Genomic DNA, 22,439 nt, shown 5'->3' on the forward strand with positions numbered 1-22,439 from the left:
CTATATACATTAGCTTCGCTTTGATTCGCGATGTGCTGTAAATGGAATGCTGCCCTATGCCAGAATTACCAGGAACTTGATATTTTGTCAAAGCTTATTGTCCCTGTAACAACCGTAACGTTTTTAACTATTTCTCGTTTCTATTGAAACACAAATGGTAGTCAAAGTAGAAAATTAGCTGTTAAGTCGTACAGCTACAGGAAATACGTGTAATTTTAGTACAATATGTCAGATTACGGTGAGCACATCGTAATATCCCGCTTACAATTAATAGGATTATGATGTTTTATTCCTCTGGGCTTTACTGAACTATAAATAAAATGTGATTATACACACATACTCGGTACTCGCACACAAGCTTATAAATGCATGCACTAGGAAAAATACTTTTATGTATAAAATTTAAAAAATATTCTCTTCATTCAGGCCACCAGAACCTATACTCTTCGGTGATCATTGAGCTGTATTTTCTCCGTAAGATATTTGATAGGGTTTCCAATAGTACTAGCTCGCTTTGAAAGCATTGGAGTACGAGGCAAGGTTATTTATCGGTTCCAGTACTACCTTATCGACTCGAAGGCTATTTAGTGACTTTAGTTTGATCAATATTGGTGTTCCTGTGTGCTATACAAATATTTACTGACTATATTATGTTTTGCGTATCATCATAGGATGATGTGGGGATCTCCAGCAGAAAATATAATTTTAAATATTAGGTTTTAATACACAAACTTATTAAAACTTAAGAGAAATTAGATTTTTTTTTTTTTTTATATGTGTTGGTTAAATTATGCTTCTTGCAAAACACTGTCAGTAATGTATCCATATTATATTTCCATGTAATTGAAACAACAATGCATCAGGCCTACAATGGTCTTATAGTAGATGCTTCTGAATATGAAGGACGAAGCTTGTAATGATATATTGCCACAGATTAAAAGATAATAATATAATATGGTTTGAGTATTTTTCGTCATAGTCCTCTTAATGTTGTTCTCCTGATCAATTTCTACCAAAAACTGCATGGCAATATAACGATAAAAACACAATTATATTATGGGACTCTGACTTATAAACTACATTTAACTGTATTGGAGCCAGTGCTCACCCATATCCAACAGTAAGTACCAACCAGTTAATATGCTTAAGATGATAGCATTAGCATTTAGCATTAGCAGCCTGTAAATTTTCCCACTGCTGGGCTAAAGGCCTCCTCTCACTCTCTCTCCTCCTCCTGGGCTAGAACCCGAAATCATCGGTTAAGATGCACGCGTTCTAACCACTGGGCCAACTCGGCTCAAGATGATACTTATGTCAATAATCAAAGAATTATGACAAAAACAATGAAGACTTTTTCATTATACTAGTTATACATAGTTTATATCGATAAAATTGTCTCTTAAGCTATTGATTATTGGAAACCTTGAAGCGATACACGATGTTCTTGATTAAACTTCATCCATATAAAAGGGTTCATATGAATGGCGTTCACTATTTAAACGCATTTTATAAATAACTTTTTAGAAAAACCACTTGGATCTTAATATCATTGATTGTATATCCGGGTAAGCAACATTAATCGTTCACGTACCTAATTGTTTTCATGGTCTCGTTCTCGGCGGTCAGGGAAAAGATCCCAAATAACACACATGTGTAGGGTAAAATTCCGCCACACATATATAATGTACATATCCAGCTATTAAGAATATGTCAAACCAGTAAACAGTAGTAAAATTGTCTATGGAAAAATCTCTTTGTCACCACAAGACTATGTATGAGTAGGGTTTCTGCCGGATATCTCGGTGTTAGATGATGTAACGATTGAAGATTTAATAATGATAATAATACACTACAAATATACAATAAGCTCTAAACCCGTTTAACGGGAGGAAAATGTTGCCATGATGTTTTTACGAGCCTAATAAAAAATGTTGATAATGCAAATTTTAAATTGAGTAAATTAGTTGAATAAAATCTTACAATCTATATAACGAGGTTAAAGAATAGGACGATATTATCAGTGGACGTGGCGAAACGTCCTGAAACCTTAATCACATCAATAGATCACAAGATCATACAATATATGTATATTTTATAAATCTACATTACAATTATTAAAATATGTGTTGTTTTATCTTACAAATACATTTACACGATAAAACAGTTTCAGTGCTTGTAAATTATTCAAAACGTTTTCTGTCATAACATTGATAAAACTTACTCTAACCTATCATTTAGCTTTGTCGTAGCTTGTCAAACGTGTTTGGTAATTTCATGTTTAACTACAGAACCGATGAGTCTCAACAGATGTTTATTATCAAAAATTTTAACATGAATTATTAAAATAATATTATTAATTGCAAACTACTAAGACCTTATATTTTATACATTTTGCAATATGCATAGAAAAATGTTTGGCTTTATCGCTAGGCGCGATCTCTTTCAGAAAACTTTTTGGGTGTGAAAACATGAATTTGAAGAGTGGTCTTAAATATATTACCTACTTAATTTGATTTATACGTACATCACATTTTCTAACTATTTTATTTCATATTAAATAAACGCTCTTATTATACTATGTACGTATAGGTTATTAAGACACAAAAATGGCCATAATTATATATTATATTCCAATAATCTATGACTGATATCAAATCCAAGCAACCTGGCGCTTCCTACGTTTTATTTTCACGAAAGACCAAATTTCCTGGTGCGTGTCACCGGTGCATCAAACTTATATTGTCTTTTTCTTAAATCGAACTCTATCGCTCTGTTGAAATAAACATTCTGAGAAATAGGTTGTAAAGTATCGGTAACACCAAACAATCATTGAAATACAGTACGTTGTAATAGAAACAGCTTGAAAATGGGATCGCGTTTGGAGTACTAAGAAACGCTCTAATAACGCTCAAAGCTATGAATACAGCTACTTTATATAAGGTGTTTGTTTGGCGGTATAATAACTTCTGAACAGATGACACATTCCCAAGTGAGCTTCCTAGAAGCCCTTCTTTTAATGGAAGAACGGGTATGATATAACCATGGTGCGATATTTTAATACGAAACAAATATAAGCAGGTTTACTTAGCGGTATTGCTTTGTACTTTGTCTTTCTGTTTAGTAACTACCCATTCTGTTGGTATACCCACCAAAAAGCAATATACCCACCAAAAAGCAATACTTAGGTATTATGTTTTGGTTTGAAGGATGAGTAAACCAGTGTACCTACACGAGGGGCATAACATCTCAGTCTCCAAGGTTGGTGGTGCATTGGCCATGTAAGGAATGGTTAATATTTCCGACAGCGTCAATTTCTGTGGGTAATGACCATTTTCCATCAGGTGGCTTGTCTGACCGTCCACCTGCATATAAAATAGAAAAGATAGTATATATCCATGTACAAATAAGACGCCATACTGTAATATCACGGAGTAAAAGAAAAGTTTTTCAAAGTAAAAGATCATTGCAGTTGTAAGTTTTTCCATTGCTGAGAAATGTTTGAGGACAAAGGAAAAATATGTTTACTAGTTGGACAAACCACTTCAAACTTCTACACCGCCGTTTTAACTATGGCATAGAATCGTGTAGGCGATTTTATGTAACTTATAACTTCTTATTTTTCTTATTTAATTATTACTATAATATTTTATTACACAAATAATTAATGATGGTATGAATAGAATTTTCTCTCCTTAATTTTAAATGTTTCTCTTGACTCTAAGAGCCTTAGCATTTCCCAGAAAGCTCAGGAGAATATGAGGCGAAGACAATTGGTAGAAGAGCTTTATGCCCTGCTAAACAGCAGTACTTAGTATCATTGTGTTCCAGTTTGAAGAGCGAGTGAGTCAGTGCAACTAACGGCATAATTTATCTAGAGTATCAGCTCCCAGGGTTGGTAGTGCAATGGCGATTTGACAAATGGTCAATATTTCTTACAGCGCTACTTTAATGTCTATAGTTAGTAGTTACTACCTACTATCCTAGGTGACCCTTTTGCCATCCACCTGCCAATAATATAAAAATAGCTTAAAAGCTTATTAAAATGGTTCAAATATTGTTATAACAATAAGTTAGTAGTGCAATATTTCGTCCCCTGGTATTGTCCAAGATGCTGGCGCTATTACTTTATGAATAGCGACCTCTTTCACGACTGTGGTTCATACGGATCGGTATTGTACTCATAAACATCTTCTCAAATCTATTTGCTACCTGAAGATAGTATTTGATAAATAAAATATAATACAAACAATAACTAATATTTTTTACGCTATCACGTCTTAACTGCTGGATCAATTATTATGAAATTTTGCATACAAATTATTAGGGGCACAGGCAAGGACATATAGTACCTAAAACCTGCCTTCCTTACCCCACGTGACCGAAGCCGCTGTCTGGAACAAATGTTGATATAATTGTATGTACACAAATATTGATATTAATTTAAGTATTTACATGTTTTTCTCTTTTAAATCATCGTTATTACACCAACACAAATATTATAATACAAATATTAATAACTGCGGAGTTTATGTTGGTTGTTTTAGTTATAATAAGGCGCGTCTTCGGGGAACTGGAAATGTAAGCATATTCTCCGCTGGGAGGGAGCCGGGTTATTTTAATTGTGTAACTTTATGACTACAATAACGCTTTGTGCTTGTTCGGTTTCTTTTAGGTAATTCATAAAATTTAAGCGGATATACGAACAAGTCAATCGCCTTGAATACCAACTATCCACATCAAAAGTTAATATTGCCATTATAAGGAATAAAATGTATATACAAATTAAAAAAAAAAAAGAAAAAACCAAAATAAAATATTCGGATATAGAACTTTGCGTATACAGGCATAATGTAGACCTGCCATAATACATAAATCCATGATACATATTATGTTTCAGTTTGAATGGTGAGTGTGCAGATATAATACATTAAACATCAATTTATCAAGACATTTATACTTCTTAAATTACCTGAGTCTAGGGGCGAAGCCTATCAGGTTCAATCACGTGGTGCATTTGTTCTGCGTTCTGTTCCAATTTCCATTTTAACGTTTTCATTACTCGATCGAACGTTATTAAAACAAAAATAAAAAAATCATACAATTGCAAGCAGCTTCGGTTAATTTAAAAATTATTGTTCCGTATTATTACTTGTAATTTTGAACGTTTTATTCTCCGTTTTATACATTTCGTTTCATTTAAACTTGAGGAAAGTGAAGGTATATTATGAACAATTTCAAGCCCCGTGTCAATATTCGGGTCGCTGAAAATTAAAACTATGCTCAATTTTAATCGTTTACGTCAAATGAGCTGTTTAATTATTATTTTTTAAATATTTTTATACAACCATTTCTTGGTTAATGTTATATTGAGTTCCTTTTAATAAAATGAATCCATTATAACATTTTATATTTACATAATTTTGATATAAAATACAGGCTCTGATCTTCTGTTAATTAAAAAACACGTTATCGTAACTTAAGTAGCGTTCATTTAATCTTGTAAAAAATTGTATAATAAGTAAATAGCTGCTCTTTAATCAATTGATATAATGAGGCAAGATTAGTTTTGCACGCATTAGCGCAAAATCTACTAAGCCGATCGATATATAGAATTTTCACAATGGTGGCTTTAAGTGTACATAGACTTTATATGTACAGAACCCGTCATATGCACAATACAACATATCCGTGCCGACTTCGCAAGGGTAGAATAAGGGTCTACATAAAGCTTTTATATTAAAGGACAAAATACGTTTAAACTAAGTTTCATCGCAATCGTATGAATAGTTAAGGAACACGTAGACGACAAACATACAAATATTATTTCTTAACCGACTTCAGAGAAAGGGTCTTATCAATTCAGTAGTATCTGTCTTTGTTATGTTTGTTATCTTAGAACTCCGATATTTATAAACTGATTTGGAAAATTCTTATCTTGTTTGATAGAGTATTATAATATTATAAACCGTTTAGTCTCATTCCAATTTTGAAGAAAAATATTGTAGTTAGTTATTTTTTTGTTTATATTTATAAAGAAAATTTGTACCTATGAACATTTTTTTTATCATTACAGATTAGAGCGATATTTTTAGTTCCACACTTATAGCACAATTTAAAAAGTTCATTGTTTGGCATCCAGGGTATTTTATAAATTCGTCTCAAACCTCACATTATAGGTTAAAAGTTGCTATCGTTCAAGTTTATGCGTTAAAATATTTATAAAGAATTAGTCTCTATTGACGAGAAAGTCGTCTACGTAAATTTATTTGAATAAGAAATTAACATTTTTATGTTAAGGGTATAATATTCAGTATGTTTATGTATTCAAAATTATATATTATTTTAAATAATATATCTATATACTATATAAGGAATGATAAGTGTACTGTGCATGTAATGTGAAAAAAATATAACGCTGGTAAGTTGGTATTATTATACTTAATTATATTGATTTAGAGAAAATTTATTAGGTTATGTTGTTCAAAATCACTTTAAATATCTTATGTATAAACAGCTATGTAAAATATAGTATAAACATATAATTATCCTTATACAAGCTTTTGCTGTCTGTGCATGTATCTATTTGGATAAATTCTTTCATTTACTCTGTTATACTGATTTCATTTTAGACATTATCATGATTTATATTATGTCTGTTAAACGTGCAACTCAGACATCACGTGAATAAACTCTTAAATGATTTAATGATGCCCTCTGGAAATTCATTCATATATGATTATTATCATGTTAATTAAAAAGTTCCCACAAACAGGAAGTACGATTACATTTCATGTTGAAATTGAAAAACAGAAATTTGTACCGCATGTCGTAATATTTGATACAAATTTACAAGTTTCAATTGTTTTCCAAATTACTCAAATTCTTAGGAACATTACTCTAAGAAAGAGCCCTTTAGGGCTTAGAGAATTAATTAGCGAACAACAATACTTAGTATGTTTTGTTCCGGTTTGAAGGAAAAGTGACCCATTTTAATTAAAGGGACGTATCAACTTAGTTACAAAGGATGGTGGCGCATGTACGGGTAGATCATTTTTTACAGCGCCAATATCTATGGGCAGAGGTGAACACTTACCTACCATCGCGTGGCCCATAAACCAGTCTGCAGACCAATTTTAAATGAAAAAAAAACCTTGGGAAGATTTGGAAAGAAAATCCAATTATGCTTTTCCTTATTGTTACGTAAAAACAATTATCTCTACCTCTAATAATGCCTTCAGATAATAATTGAGGATTTCCTTGTAAAAAATCAATAAGTACATTCGTATTTGTTGGTTTTACCTTCTTTTACGAAGTAATGAAGGCAACGATATAGGGCGATAAAGGCTACGACTTATTATAGGAGAGGATATCGGGAAGACACAAATATATAAACAATGTGGATAGATACAAAAAAAACCAATTTCTAACAATTGATAATCTAGAAAATCTAGATAAACACAAACACTATAAAAGATTTGACGTGTGAAACAACGATATAAAAACAAGAAGAACTCGTCTATTCAAATACTATTGGTGTACTTTTGACAGTTGCGAATAAGACTTTTGGCCTGTTGGGAATTTGATGAACGCGAATAAAAAATAAATATTTTCAAGACTCGAAACTGACTAATAGTAAATAAATACGATTCAAATACATTTCTTCGACTAAGCCACATAATTCTAGTAGAGTTTACAGGAAACGTCTAGTCTCGTCTAAGTCTACAAATTAATATAAATTATACAAATTCAAAAATATATACATATTTTATTTCTATAATTTTCTGATATTTTCGATGGAATTTTACAAGCGGGGCTTCACGTGTAATACATCAATTTATACAAATATATTTTCGGAAAACTTCGTCACGAGCTAATCCCCCCATATTTATGTGACGTTTCGAGGGGAGGTGGGTTCAACTTTGTTTTGCAAATTAATCAATTCTAACGTAGAATAATATAAAACGTCAAACCAGCTGTTTATAGTCAATATCTTCATTTAATTTTATTTTATGCCATATTATGCCAATCGAGTACGTATAGTGTACAAGTGAGTCCGCCAACTTAGGAACACTTTTTAAAACCTAACTCTACCCTAAACGTCATGGAATGGATGGATGCCTGCGATTTGATCAGAAAGAGACCAATTCTAGAACAAATAGATTTACGTACTTTACGAGGAACGAGAGTGGAATATTGCTTGCCTAACTTGGATGAGTCATGAAAGTCTTAATAAAAAAAAACTAAATAAAACCGACTCAGGACCACGAAATCTGCAGCTGTATGACTTGGTCACTAGACTAACAAAGTTCTAGGGGTAGATTACGTCTCAACTTCTCGAAAATTCTTAACTGAAAATCTTAATCGGAGGTCGAAATCCGAACAAGCGCCGCTGAATTTTCGTATTCATAAATGTGTCCACAATGTATTTTATGCGCATGAATGGATATATCGTTTGAAACCTGCTTATTTTGGGTTAAATTTTACCAGTTGTATATAAATCCACCAATCTGCCGCTGAACAGAACGATAGAATACGCTTAAAAATCCTCCTCGATCGAGGTACTTTTTGCTTATTAGTTCAAAATTATAGGGATTTTCTTGCAGGAATTAAAATATAAATATATTTACACAACAAAATATTCAAATTTCATATTTCATAATATAAGTAGGTAGACAAGCAGAATGGTCACCTGATGGTGAGCAACCACCGCCTTGACATTGACACTGTAAGAAATATTAACCATTCCTTATAACCCCAACGAGTCGCCACCCTCGAGGACTAGAATATTATATCTCACGCGCCCGTAGTTACTGGCTCAGTTACACTTCAAGCCGAAACACAACAATACTGAGTATCGTTGTATGTTAGAATAAGTGATGATTTGGACCCATACCCACCAAATATATGTACCTAATGAATTATTATGAAACTTTAATTGTGCAGCTAAATTATTTTTAATATATGTAATAAGGCAGAGAGTAAGCTAGATTCCAAATGTTTGTTTCGTAATTAAACCTAACATTCAGTACTAAATTCACGGTGACACAAGAAATGTGCAATTACAAGAAAGACTTGTAAACAGTATTTTATCCTTTCCACTTATTACGTAACTCGGTACAATTCTTAAGCGCAAAAACGTGCTTAATTTTACTCGAGCCCTTCTCGAGAGGATTGTCCTTAGAACAAGCGTGGGTAAGAAAATAGCAACGACGGAAAGGAAAATTATAACATAAATAGAAAAAAGACATTTCAATAACATTTTATTAACAGGAACCACTTACGGATAAAACGAGGAAATAAATAGAGGATTTTGTTAGGAGTAATCTTTCGGTAAAATAATACAATTTTGAAATATTTTCTTTCTTTCTATCAGTGTAACATTATAAATGATAAAATATCGTGTATTTTTTTTTATTTGCATTTATCAAATTGTAATATTAGTTTGTTTATCACAACTCGCAAACTCAAGAACCATTTCCTCTTATCATACGTTAAATCTTGTAAACTAACTATTTAAATGCTTCGTGAGAGCCTATTTGAATAATTTGACGTTTTAATGGGATTCACGCGGCGTTATTAAAATTGTGATACATTCATAAATAAGCCGTTGATAACTCTATTCGTCGTAGGTTGAAGGGACGTAAGGTTGTGGATAATTGAATCCAGTAGTCTGATACGGAATCCTGACTATTAATAAAGTCCCTTCGCAACATTCACGAACGTACTGTCGCTCAATGTCATCCGAAGATAAATTTCACTTCAAAACCTGTTCTGAATAAATCCAGTTAGCGAGCTGAATTTAATATAGGATTGGAATCCTTTTATTACATACATTACTTGATCCCCTAATAACTTGTATGTGAGCAGAAAAAAAATCTATTATAAATTAATATTGAACAACATCACATACATTACTCTGACCCCAATGTAAGTAGCTAAAGCACTTGTGTTATGGAAAATCAGAAGTAACGACGGTACCACAAACTACCAGACCCAAGGCAACATAGAAAACTAATGAACTTTTTCTACATCGACTCGGCTGGGAATCGAACCCGGGACCTCGGAGTGGCGTACCCATGACAACCGGTGTACACACTACTCGACCACGGAGGTCGTTATATTATAATATATAAGTTATATATATATACAAGTACCTTCTTCTGCTAAGATGCAATTTCTAGAGCTCTTTGCTCTAAGGGACACCTCCAAATACTCTTTAATTGTTTCAATTACTGCGCTCAGTTAATTAACGACTACAACAATAACAGGCGCTCGCATTTTACTTTAAATATGTGATACTTATCACATATGGAAAATATTTTTAAGATTCTTATTATTATTTTCTTTTTTTATGAAATAGTTTAAAAATAAATCTACCTCAACATTTTTTTTTCCAATTCAATCTTGATATATATTTTTTTGGCAATTATTGCTAGTTTCATTAGTAACAGAACGTAGCCGTCCCACTGTTGGGCTTATTCCACCACGCTGATCCAGTGCGAGTTTTGTTTCTATAAACACGTAGCATTTCATTTGACACATCCGCTTTACCCTTGACGTTTATCTCCAACATAGTCACGCAAATAAAACAAAAAAGAAGAAGAAAAGCTTCTGCTTTGTTTACATTTTGCGATCTTTGCCTAAAACCATTGAATTCATTGGTAAAATCATTTGTAATACAATTATTCCCTTTTAGGACGCAAACAGCATCTATAGCAAAAAAAAGGATCAAGCATATGTCTATAATACGCTTATATAATAAGCTTTCGTTTTAATAAGATTAATTTTTTAGATATATTTTCAATTTAGATCACTATAATTATTCCTACCGTTCAAAAGGAGTCCTTGAACCCGTAGAACGCACCTGTCGATGGAATTATAAAAGCATCTTACTATGAAAAGGCTCGTCAACGCGTAGAATGAAACTCATTATTACGATATTTTATCTCGGCGAGACTTTAAGGTAATCCTCCACTGTATATATCGCTAAATATAGCTTGAATCAGTTGGTATCGAAAATATATCTACAGCTATAAAACACAATAAGCAAGGATGACAATAAAATGAACGTTTTTTTTTTTTCATAATCAAATAATGTATATATGAGTGACGTCATCATTTGTCATTAATGTGTCAAATAATCCTTCTCATTCTTACCTGTGAGAAACTAACCAAGTGAATAAAGGATAGATAGTTTATTTTTAATTTAAATGATGTATGTCTGTGGTAAAAAAGGTGAATGTGGCGTAATTTATTTAATTGTTACCTTTCAAGTTCGGACCCAGAGGGGTCATTTCTAGATTAATGAGTGCAGTAACAAGTGCCTTCCCACGAACATGTTGAGATGTTTAATTATTATTATGATAAATGGATATACTTACATCTAAAATTAAATAAAATATTAAAAAAAAATGGGTAATAATTTTGGCTCTGTTTTAATACGATTCAATGATCTAGTTGCATATATAATTTGTTTTGTAGTTTTACTAGTATTCAATGCAAGAAAAACTATTTAAATAGTTTCTTGATTTTATTATAACCAGGCAGTCCAGTAGATAGAAGAATTGGATCTTAAATCAATATCGCAGGTATTAAATTAGAAAATCATCAATAAATTTTATTTGTCTCATCCGAGTAAGAAAAATCATCGAATATGCCCTGAACTAAGATGAAATAAGTGGTGTTTTCTCTTAAAGGGCCATTCCCAGCGTTGGGATATAATATTGTGACACAGTATCAAAATAAAGTTTACAAAATGATTTAAGGCCGATTGATGTTTTAAGATAAATATATAAAAAAAATTAAGGTGAAGGTTATGAACTTTATAAAGATAAACTAGTTATTAAAAAAATTAAAACGCGGAACTAAATTTGGTTGTCTGTTATTTTAAAGTTTGTTATATAGTTAGGTAAATATTTAAGTCTGGATGATGCTAATATCTCGGATATCACGCGATCTGATTGGCGTAAATCAGATCGATATAATAGCAAATTACTAACAATAAAAATTATAGTAAACAGACAGACTCGCTCTATGTATACTATAATTATTAAATTCCATATTAATAAGTGAGAATCGCCCAGTAATATTTTGTTAACACATAGATGAGGCACTTCGTCCGATAATAGGTATGATGCAGTAATTGTATGTTACGAAATTGAATTCATAGTATTAAGGCACGATAATAAGGCTGACTGAGGTAACGACGATATTAATAATACCTACCAATACAATCAAGGTCAAATATTTATAACAATTCCCTTTAAATTAATTACCGTTAAAACTATTACGATAAAATATATTACGTGAAAGTAGTGATTAATACCAGTTGAACTTTGATTCTGAATCGTGATTGATTGAATTCAATAGCCCGATGAATGATACGGTATGCTTAGAAAAGAGGTTGATCTATTGATTTAAGTTATATTAAGTAATAGTCTTTTGTAATACTATTATATATTAAAACAATTTGTAATAGTTTTATTAAGACTCTATTGGACACTTTATATTATCTTAGTAATTATTTTTTATATAAAATATACAAGATAATTACATATTTTATATAAAAAATACTTCTAAAATATTTCGTTGATAACGATCTAGAATATATTGAAAGGAAATGATTGCAAGATAACTTAGATTTGAAATTTTTGCTAACTTTTATTTTAAATATTTTAACACGTTTACCCCATAAAAATTGAATGCAACGCAAAATGAAAATATAACCGAAAAATGCTGAACGACATCACGTCGAATTTTTCGTATGCTGTATCGTAGCGCCTCTCCTAGTTTTAAATAACTAAAAAATATTTAACTGTATTGCGTGTACATATTGATTTTATATTTATAGCAATGGGAGATCGGTATGGATGTCAGACTGGTATGTATCATCTTAAAATATTGATTATAATAAAACACTGCCGCCGCGATTTCTTGACATTCTTTTTCTTACCGGCCCGTATTAATCGTGAAAAATTAAAATATTTCATTACAATATATTCTAAAAATAGTCAATCGACATATTATTAATTAAATTATTCTAATAAATGTAAAAAAAAATAACTCTAACATATGATACCCGTCGTACACTGTATTGTAAGAAATAACTCTGTCACGTCGTCAATACGGTGCGTAATATTTCTTAATAAATTTTCAATAAAACTCCAAAATAAAATAAAATCATGGTCGATTTACTATTAACATTTCTATTATCTTTTTAGAAATAAAAAAGTAGTTACTATTAAATATATTCCCAATATATCATTCATGCTATCCTCTTTATCTTCGCACATCATTTTGTACATAAGATGTCACAGTTTTGACAGCGTCATATAAACTTCAGTTCGATTTTTTTCTTTTTTATTGAAGAAAAATACTTTTATGCCCATGAAGAAGGTACATTTGTCAGCAATAATCGTAAGGTGCGCTCAATTTTCTATTATCGTTAAATAAACAGTTATTTTTTTTTATTTAACTCCTTACATAGATAATTATACATTCATGCTTAGGGGCGTTTGTTCCGTGGCTTAAATATGGAAACGTGAATCTCAATCGATAATCGCTAAATATTCAAATAAAGAACACTTACCCCCTTTTTACTATAATTACACTAACTACAATAACGCCACACGAATCAAACTTCCCAGACCATTTAAAGGGAAATTTCGTTTTTCTAATGACCAGTTGATTCAAAAAGTTTTAAAGTCTGAAGAAATGTTTTGTATTGTTTCGATAATTTACAAAAGTTTATTTAGAACGGTACAAGAATATTAAGCAATTTTATTTGTGTCATTTGCTTTGGGATTTTTTTGATTACGTTGTTAGGAAATGAAATCATGAATATTTTATCTTAAATAGTAACTATTTTTTTATTCCAGCTCTAAGTTCTGATTTAGTTTTCACTAGTGACCTATCGGTTGCAATGCTGATACTAAATGTACTACAGAATGTCTTACATTGTTCACAGTTTTTCAGTCATTAGACAATACAAACCGCTATGTCCCTGCGTTTTAAATCTGTAATACCTTCGAAAATATTCATTTAAATCACATGCTGTAAAGGGCCATCTTGATTTATATTAAATGCACAATGTATTTAAGATACCTACCTTTGTTTTATAGTATGTAATTATGTTTTGCATGGATTCATTGCGTCATTAAAAGTCTATGGAATTATTCTAGTGTATCCGATTTAGTAACAAAATGTTAAAATGTCAGTTAAAAAAAGATCTACATAATTATTTTTTCTCTGTAGAAACAAATACTAATAACAATAATTACTATCATTTATTTGTTGAACTTTGTAAATTATGGTATTATCTCTAAAAATCTTATATTATCATTGTTAGTAATTATTGTTAGTTATTTTTTTACTTCATTTATTTTGCTAATTGTTTAAATGTTAAATAATTAATAAGCGTGTTATATTGCAGTCTGTAGTATTTATTAAAGAGAGTATTGTTAAAAAATGGTTATTGGAGGCTAACGTAACTATTAATGCTGTATATACCTATTAAGTGTTTGAAATTGTATCTGTCATTTTATCGTATTCTTGTTTTAAGTGCTATATTTCAAATACTGTGGTGTATCGATTAAATAAATAAATAAATTTGTTAATAACTACTGCAATGGCTTGGTATGAACTATGAATAGGTCATGTATATGTCCATAAGCGCGGTATGACGCGCGCGAACTGGCGCAGTTTGTCGCGAGTGGTGTAATTTTCAATGTATTTCTTTGGTGACGCGCCTTGGTGTGTAACAATAACAGGTGTAAAAATCGGTGTGTTATGTATGTGCTTTTACAGTCATGGTTTAATCATTATATGGTGTCGTTTTTACAAACTCAGACTGATCATTATGGATAATGTTCTGCCACGGACTTTACATCAGTCAGTAGCATTGATGGTAGTCCTAGAGAAGGGGAACTCGTGATCGTCCGCCAACCAATCCGCTTCTACGCCTCATCCCATCAAATTGCAACATATTGGTTCGCGTCATTTAGTCTGACGATACACACGAACGGCTGACCGCGTCGCCATTTACATATATCAAATTACCATTTAATTCTAAATTGACAGTGAACGATGCATCAAGAAATAAACGATGAAATGTGAAATAAATTTTATAAACGATTTAATGATACTTATAGCATCAATAGGAATAGAATTTAAATATAATTCAAGAAGTACATGAAGCTGAGAGTAAATTTGGTAATAAAACACCAAAATATGTTTTTATTACTGAAGCAGGTAAAGAATTTTTGATTGTGCCTAATACTGGCACTGATCCAATTAGGTATATACACTGAAGAAATATTTTAAGTACTGTATGATTCTCTCTTAAAACATAAAGATAGAAACAAAATGGGAACAGAACAAATCTTAAATTATTAAGAGAAAAATGATACTTACATAAATCAATGTTTGGTTTGCTAAATAACAAAAAATAATAATACGAAAGCTACTCCTGTCATCATATCGAATGACAAATACTTGAAGGTAACAAGAAATATCGATGATTGCTTTGATCGATACGAACTTAAGAGGTGATGAAAAATATAAATTTATACATCAAGATTTACTTGCAAGGTTTATTCAAATCCGTAAGTAAAGAAACCAAAAATGTGGTGGTCTTTTATAAATAATGACAACTTTGGGCAACTTGCTTCCTTCAAAGCGAAAATGGCCGAGAGTTTTCGGCTAACGTGGTCAAAGAACTATGCAACCACTGGCCGCATTTATATATGGTTCACGGTAAATACATTCACTCTCTAAAACAAGTATCAAATGAAAACCTCAAGTTAAAACTTGTTGTACAAAAATGTTAAAATCTTAAAGAAGTAACGGTCTGACCAAAGAAGTAACGATGCGGCGTAGTGGTTTACGTTTCGTACATCTAACGTATAATGAAATGTACAATGCGGGTTTGAACTGCAGTCCTTACGAAGCAATGTTTCATGAAAAGATAAAAAATGGCTTTAGAGGCTCATGTAGACGATGGTATAGTAGGCTATACCATCGTCTGAATGTTATTTGAAAGAGGAATTAGATACAGATTTAAGAAAGATCCACGAAAGCCAAGTCCACGAAAGAACACAAAATAACCAAACCAATATATCTGAATGTAGTGAAGTAGACGGTTTATCGTTAATAGATGTATTAAATATTAAAGCAAGTATATCTTCTGATTGTGATAAAGATGTAAAAGAAAATTTCTCTCTAATAGATTATATAAGCCTAACTTATGAACCTTATAATATGTTTGATGTTAAGACTGAATCTTTTTCGGTGTTATGTGATCATAGTTATCATTTAGGATATAATTATTTAAAGCAACAAGAATTGGATACGTTTCAACTTAAAAATTAAAAGCAAATACCTAATTAATTTTAAAAAACATTCCACTGTTTCCACGGTCACCAAATAGCAGTACTTAAAATTGCTTTGTTGCTGTTTCAAGCCAGTAGAACTAGCACTGCAGGCACACGGGACATAACATATTATTATCAGTCAAGATTGGGGGCGTATAGGTGTAATGTACGGAATGGTTAAAATTTCTTACACCGCCAACATCCATGGGCGATGGTCGCTACTTAGCATCAGGTAATCATCAATTTGCCCTTCCACAAGAAAGAAAAACAATATTGCGTTTTTTGAAATATAGAAAAGTTTAAAATATGTGCAATATTAACCGATTTAATTTTTATGTCATCTCATGCTTGGTGGTAATGGAAACCAGCATATATGTGTACTTAAATCTGCTGCCTGCACATCTATCATATCATTAGAGCAAGGCGGTTTCAACTCTAAACTTTCTCGACTCCAGGCTTCTAGCTGGTTCGGATATTCATTTGTAGATTTAAATTAAAGAGCGATCCGTCTTATAATTATGGTTCATCGGGTGAGGGAATTAACCTACAATATTGCGAAATAAAATATCTTAGCGGCGGAATATTTACGGACTGCTTACTTTATTCAACTTACCCAAATCAAAAAGGATAATAATTATGTATTGTCGTTGTGATTTATGAACGTCTACAGAAAATGGATTGCTTTTAGCGGCACGCCCACAACTTACAACTATCGATAGAAGCGAAAATTGATTGACTCACTCGTTAGCGACAGCTTTTCACAAACTTCAAAGTTGACCTGAAATATATAAATATTATTAGAATACATAAAATCATATTCATTAGGTTATTTTAACGAGTCGACTAACTTCTCGGAAACCACGAGATGTTTCCCGAGCTCTTTGCAAGTTTTCAAAGGAATAGATGTATTTTCTACATGACAATTAAATTTCCTGTCGACCTGAATTCCTAGCGTATACTAAATTTTATGAAAATGTTTTGATACGTTCATCTTTTTAATAAGCCAAACTGGCATATTACAAATAACTGAGTTACAGTTAGAATTCTTTGACGACATAGTGTAATTTATAAAATCATATCGTTATTATATGACAGGAGAGTTGGTTTTGGATTTACGACACAAAAGAGGAAATGCTGCTAGCATTCTTGATACCATTCCACGCGGTCGTGATTTACCTAACTAGAAGCGGTAACTGTATTTTTATTTTTTGATTTTTACATAGTTAAAGTCTTAATATTAATTATTCTTATATAAACATTGTATAATATTATCATAATATGGTTAATTTGAAAGTTTGTATGTTTGTTTGTTGCTCAATTACGCAAAAATGGTTGGACATATTTGGATTAAATTTGGAATGAAAAAACACGCACGGGGACATAGCACACAATGTTACTAGCAGAAAATTGTAGAATCATAATTGAACTAGCATGATCTGTATGTTTATTTATGAATAGGAACCACCAAAGGACTATTGTATGACTATGCTACAATAAGATATATTTATTGAAATAATAGTACAGGCATGTGTATGAGCCAACAACCGGTAATCAAAGACACAAAAGACGACACGTAAGTCTCAAAGTTCAACAATGACCATGATTAATGGTGACCACTCACTACAAGGTCACTGTAACCCGTCTTCTTATTGTGGAAATTGATTATGGTCCATTTGTTGTTTTACTTTATTTGATTTTCATATTATAGGAAAAATACGTCATGTGTAAACTTTGGAATTAATATTGATAATCGATAGTCAGAAGTAATTTGGTTCTAAAAACACTTATTAAAGTGTCAAAATTATTTCAAGCTATTTCTATTTATGGATTGCATTGCGAGCAATACCTTATTCGCGATCAGGAATATTTTTGTTATAAGCAAACTTACAGATCATATAACCACTCATCGATTATCAATATTCATTTTGATTTTCGAAAAAATCGTTATGATAATTTGGTAAGAGTCCCTTTTTATACATAGATCTATCAAACTACTTATTTTAATGAAAAATACATAACAAATATTATCTAATTTGTATTTTGCCTTATGACTATTAGTCTCTTCACACAAGTCACACACAATAAGACATTTTGTAAGCACGATCGTCACTCACCCAAACTCGTACTACGATAAATCTATGATATACATTATGGATCTGCAAAAAAATAGCGTTATGAACGTCGACGAAACTGTTATCGAAATTTTGGAAGTAAAATTTAACTGGAAATAAGTAGTTAACTGTAATAGCGTTGTATTATATATAAAGATATATTAATCAGATACTTTTAGTAGTGCACAATATGTCTAAGTTATTAGCAAATCGAAAATCTAAGGTTTATTAGGTAATTCTGAATATGTTACTAAATATATATATTAGCATCGCTAATTCAATTCATAGGTGTAACCAGCGACCCGGAGTTACCAGGGCCAAGCGAAATTTAATACATTGCTTATCTAATGGATCGTCGTGACACAAAGGTTAAAAAGCAACAGAATACAAAGTCGCTTCAGGCCCTGTCGTGTCGAAACATTATATTATGCTCGGTGCGGTTTTTGTTTTAAGGGCGTATAGAGCACGAGCCAAACTCCTCTGTTCTTTTCGAAATATTGAAAATTGAGACTATTTTTTTATCTCATAAAGTTGCTCCAGGCTAATAAATGTGTCCAACGGCTTCAGCGTGACCTAAGGCAACCTGTTTATGACTTACTATATGGTATTATAATAAAAACTGAGGTAGAGATGACGACGCTAAAGACCAAGTCGAATTATTACTCACCTCAACTGGGATAGCGTTGAGTGTGTTTTTATAGACATTTTATGGCTCAACCGAGATGGCCCAGTGGTAAGAACGCGTGCATCTTGACTGGTGATTGCGGGTTCAAGGCCAGGCCAGCAACACTTAATTTTTGTTTATAGTTCATCTCGTGCTCCACCAACCTGCATTGGAGAGGTGTGGTGGCTTCCAAGTTCCAAGCCTCCTCAAAATTGAGACGAGGCCTTAGTTCAGCACTGGGATATTTACAAGTTCTTTTACTTTTTTACTTTTTATAGACCTGGGCTATTTTTTGGGCTTCAAATCCTCACAATACTTAATACAGCGCTAGGTATTATATTAATATAAAAATAGCTTAAATTATTTATATACATAGATGGAATATCGAACTGCAAAAGAACAAAAACAAACGAGCCAACTTTACTAACTTGGTGAGCTTGGTGTGACGCTTAACACTCGCCAAACGTCATCAATATTTTACTATACCATGTTCAAGTTAGCTTGATTTTTTTGACAGACGGGCTAGTGATGAGAAACAGAAAATATAACATATATAACAGTCGATGGAACGATGGAATGCCTAATTCAAATTAATATTCAATTTTTTATAACTTTTTTTATAAAAATAGTTATACCAACTAAATAGACCCCAACCACTCGCCAAAGAGATCCCAACCAAAAGGACCCCCGTTTGTAACAATAACTTAACAATGATATGATGATGATAAGGATTTTTGTAATCGATATTTGTAGCAGTTATTCGCGTCCCTACCGTCCGACCGATGTAACAAGCGTCTATGATTTTCATTGTTTCTATTTTATTTTTTAAATTTTACTTTGAAGCAATAATATATAATAGAAATTTAAAATTTTCGGATAACGATGAATCTTTAGGAACTTTTGTATTATATGTATTTTTTTTTAATATTTTTACAATTTTTAAAATCCTTAAATTAAGAAAATAATATGTTCGTCATTGCAAAGTTATGTCGATTCTCTATCTTGTACAGGGTATAGTGTGCCTGTACGTTGTGGTTGACTGTTGGCCTTTTTCTTCGCGTTCTCAGTTTGATAGCCTATCGACAAGACATATTATTAATCAGAGAAAAATACTATGCCGTGTGGTTTTGTCAGTGTAGAATTATCGAGCAATCCCATCGCAACTCGTGGGGTTTAAGAGCAGCTTAAAGACCCAACTAAGGGATTTTTTTGTTAAGCACATCTATCAATACCTTTTAGCATTTGAGCGCCTAAACCTAAAGAGGGTTGGCGTGAGGCAAGCGGCCGGAAATCACACAAATCTTTTTTCATGCGTTCATTAATATTAATTGCTACACAATATTGCCTCAAGTAAATGGGCTTAAGACAAATGAACAATGTTTTTGACATAATTTGGCGTTCCTTCGTAATTATACTTTATTGAAATTTTACAATGGTATTCACAATCAACATCTATACTTATATTATAAAAGCAAAAATAACTCTGACTGTCGCGCTTAAACCGCTGAATTTTACCGAATCGATTTAGATGAAATTTGATATGAAAATAGTGTGCGTCCTTTTTAATTCACCTCTCAAGGGGGTTAAATGAGTAGGGGAAACTATAGAAAAAGATATAGTTGATGATGATGTCGTCTAATGGGAGATCCAACTACGCGAGATATATTGTAGGGTACGGGAGTGCCCATATACACACTTTCAACTACTGATTATTATTTTTCAATAAAATACCCAATAGGTTTTTATCAGCCCGACCTGGGGCTTAAACTCAGGAACTCGGGAACTGTGGCCTTATATCTAGTCACTATACCATCGAGACATTCATGATATTATTACTAACTTTATGAACTTTAACAGTTCTTAACAAAATGCTAACTAAGGTTGACTAATTTCTGAAGGAAAGTTAGACTTAGGAGTCTCCATAATAAAATATTTAACGCTATGGAATAAAGCTGCGTCACCACCAGAGAGTCCAGTAATATCGGAAAAATAAAAAATGTAAGCATAAATACAAACCTTTCTCGGTTCACATGCATTTTGAAATGTACATAATGGAAAAATAAAAGTAGAATAATTTTTGGTAATTAACTAAAAAAAATACAAAACATTGTATCTACATGAGACATTGAAAAAGTTACCAAAACAGAAAATGCGAAACATTCCAGAGGAAGCGAATCGTGAGGTCAATATATCGTATCATAGAAATTTGAATTTCCCAATAACGCTGATGTCTTGACCTAATCATATCAAATACTTATTTCAAAACGTAACCTCAATATCGGAGGCAAAAACGCTTGAACTACTGCATATTGTGCGTATCGAGTGCCAACCGTTCGTTAACAATCTCTGTTTCAGTCCTTGATTTACCAATTTTGCGCAATCGAATATTTTTCCCACTAAATCAATTAAAGTGACAAAATAATTGGAGTAAAAATAAGGGATACTAGTGATGAAATTTCATAAATCATATCTTTCACCGAAAAGCATTCATTTGTCATTATTATCTTTCATTTACGAGAAAATCTATATTTATGAGAATTTCGTCATATAATTTTTGGTGATTAATATATTAGTAAGTCGCAATTTGACTCACAGAGGGCTCTAAGCTACGGCTTTATTTTCACTAAAATCTAACAATTGGTTTAAAAAAGTTATAAAAAAAAGACGGTAAATAAATATTTACTTAAAAACCTATTTTGAAGTTAGGGCAAAATATCAAGTTTGAATATTTGAAAATTTTTAGGTTAACGTGTTTGATGCCGAAGAATTATCTTATCCTGTAGTTATTATTTTATCCTGTCACGCACACTCGAGTTTCACTCTCGTTATTTTTTCATAATTATAAACGTTATTTGCTGAAATTAATATTCCTTACACATTTATTATTACATTAATATTTTTTTATGATTATTGTGGCTTGAAAAACAAAGTAAAATTATTTACTCGCAAAAATGAAAGGTTATCCGAAGTCTTTGCTTCAAATATTAACTCATGTTTACACAAAATAATCTGAATTTTTAAATAAATACAAAATTCTATAACTACGAAGAGGTACTCAGAGATATATATTGTATATTTTAAAAGGCTGTATATGTGTATGATGTTCACCAAACACTCAATAGTATAAAAAAACCGCTATGTTTAAATTCTATTTAATTCTGCGGTTTATTTTTGCTGTATAGTTTCACGACTATAAGTACCAATATTCTCTCTAACGGCTCGAACTGAGTGATTGACGAATCGTTTTATTCCGGGTCGTAAATTGATGCAAATTGTTTTTTTACGATTAAGTGG

General features: G+C 31.7%; 1 protein-coding gene across 1 annotated transcript in view; it reads right to left on the minus strand.

The window, feature by feature from the left end:
- The window catches only part of LOC125071002 (hemicentin-1-like), a 181,828-nt gene that overhangs the window by 68,795 nt on the left and 90,594 nt on the right, over positions 1 to 22,439 (minus strand). Inside the window, exon 2 of the mRNA XM_047681046.1 lies at positions 17,112 to 17,148. The gene's annotated coding sequence lies outside the window, so the exon portion shown is untranslated. The remainder of the gene's footprint in view (positions 1 to 17,111; positions 17,149 to 22,439) is intronic.

The sequence above is a fragment of the Vanessa atalanta genome, chromosome 18 (genome assembly GCF_905147765.1).
Source record: "Vanessa atalanta chromosome 18, ilVanAtal1.2, whole genome shotgun sequence".
Lineage (NCBI taxonomy): Eukaryota > Metazoa > Arthropoda > Insecta > Lepidoptera > Nymphalidae > Vanessa > Vanessa atalanta.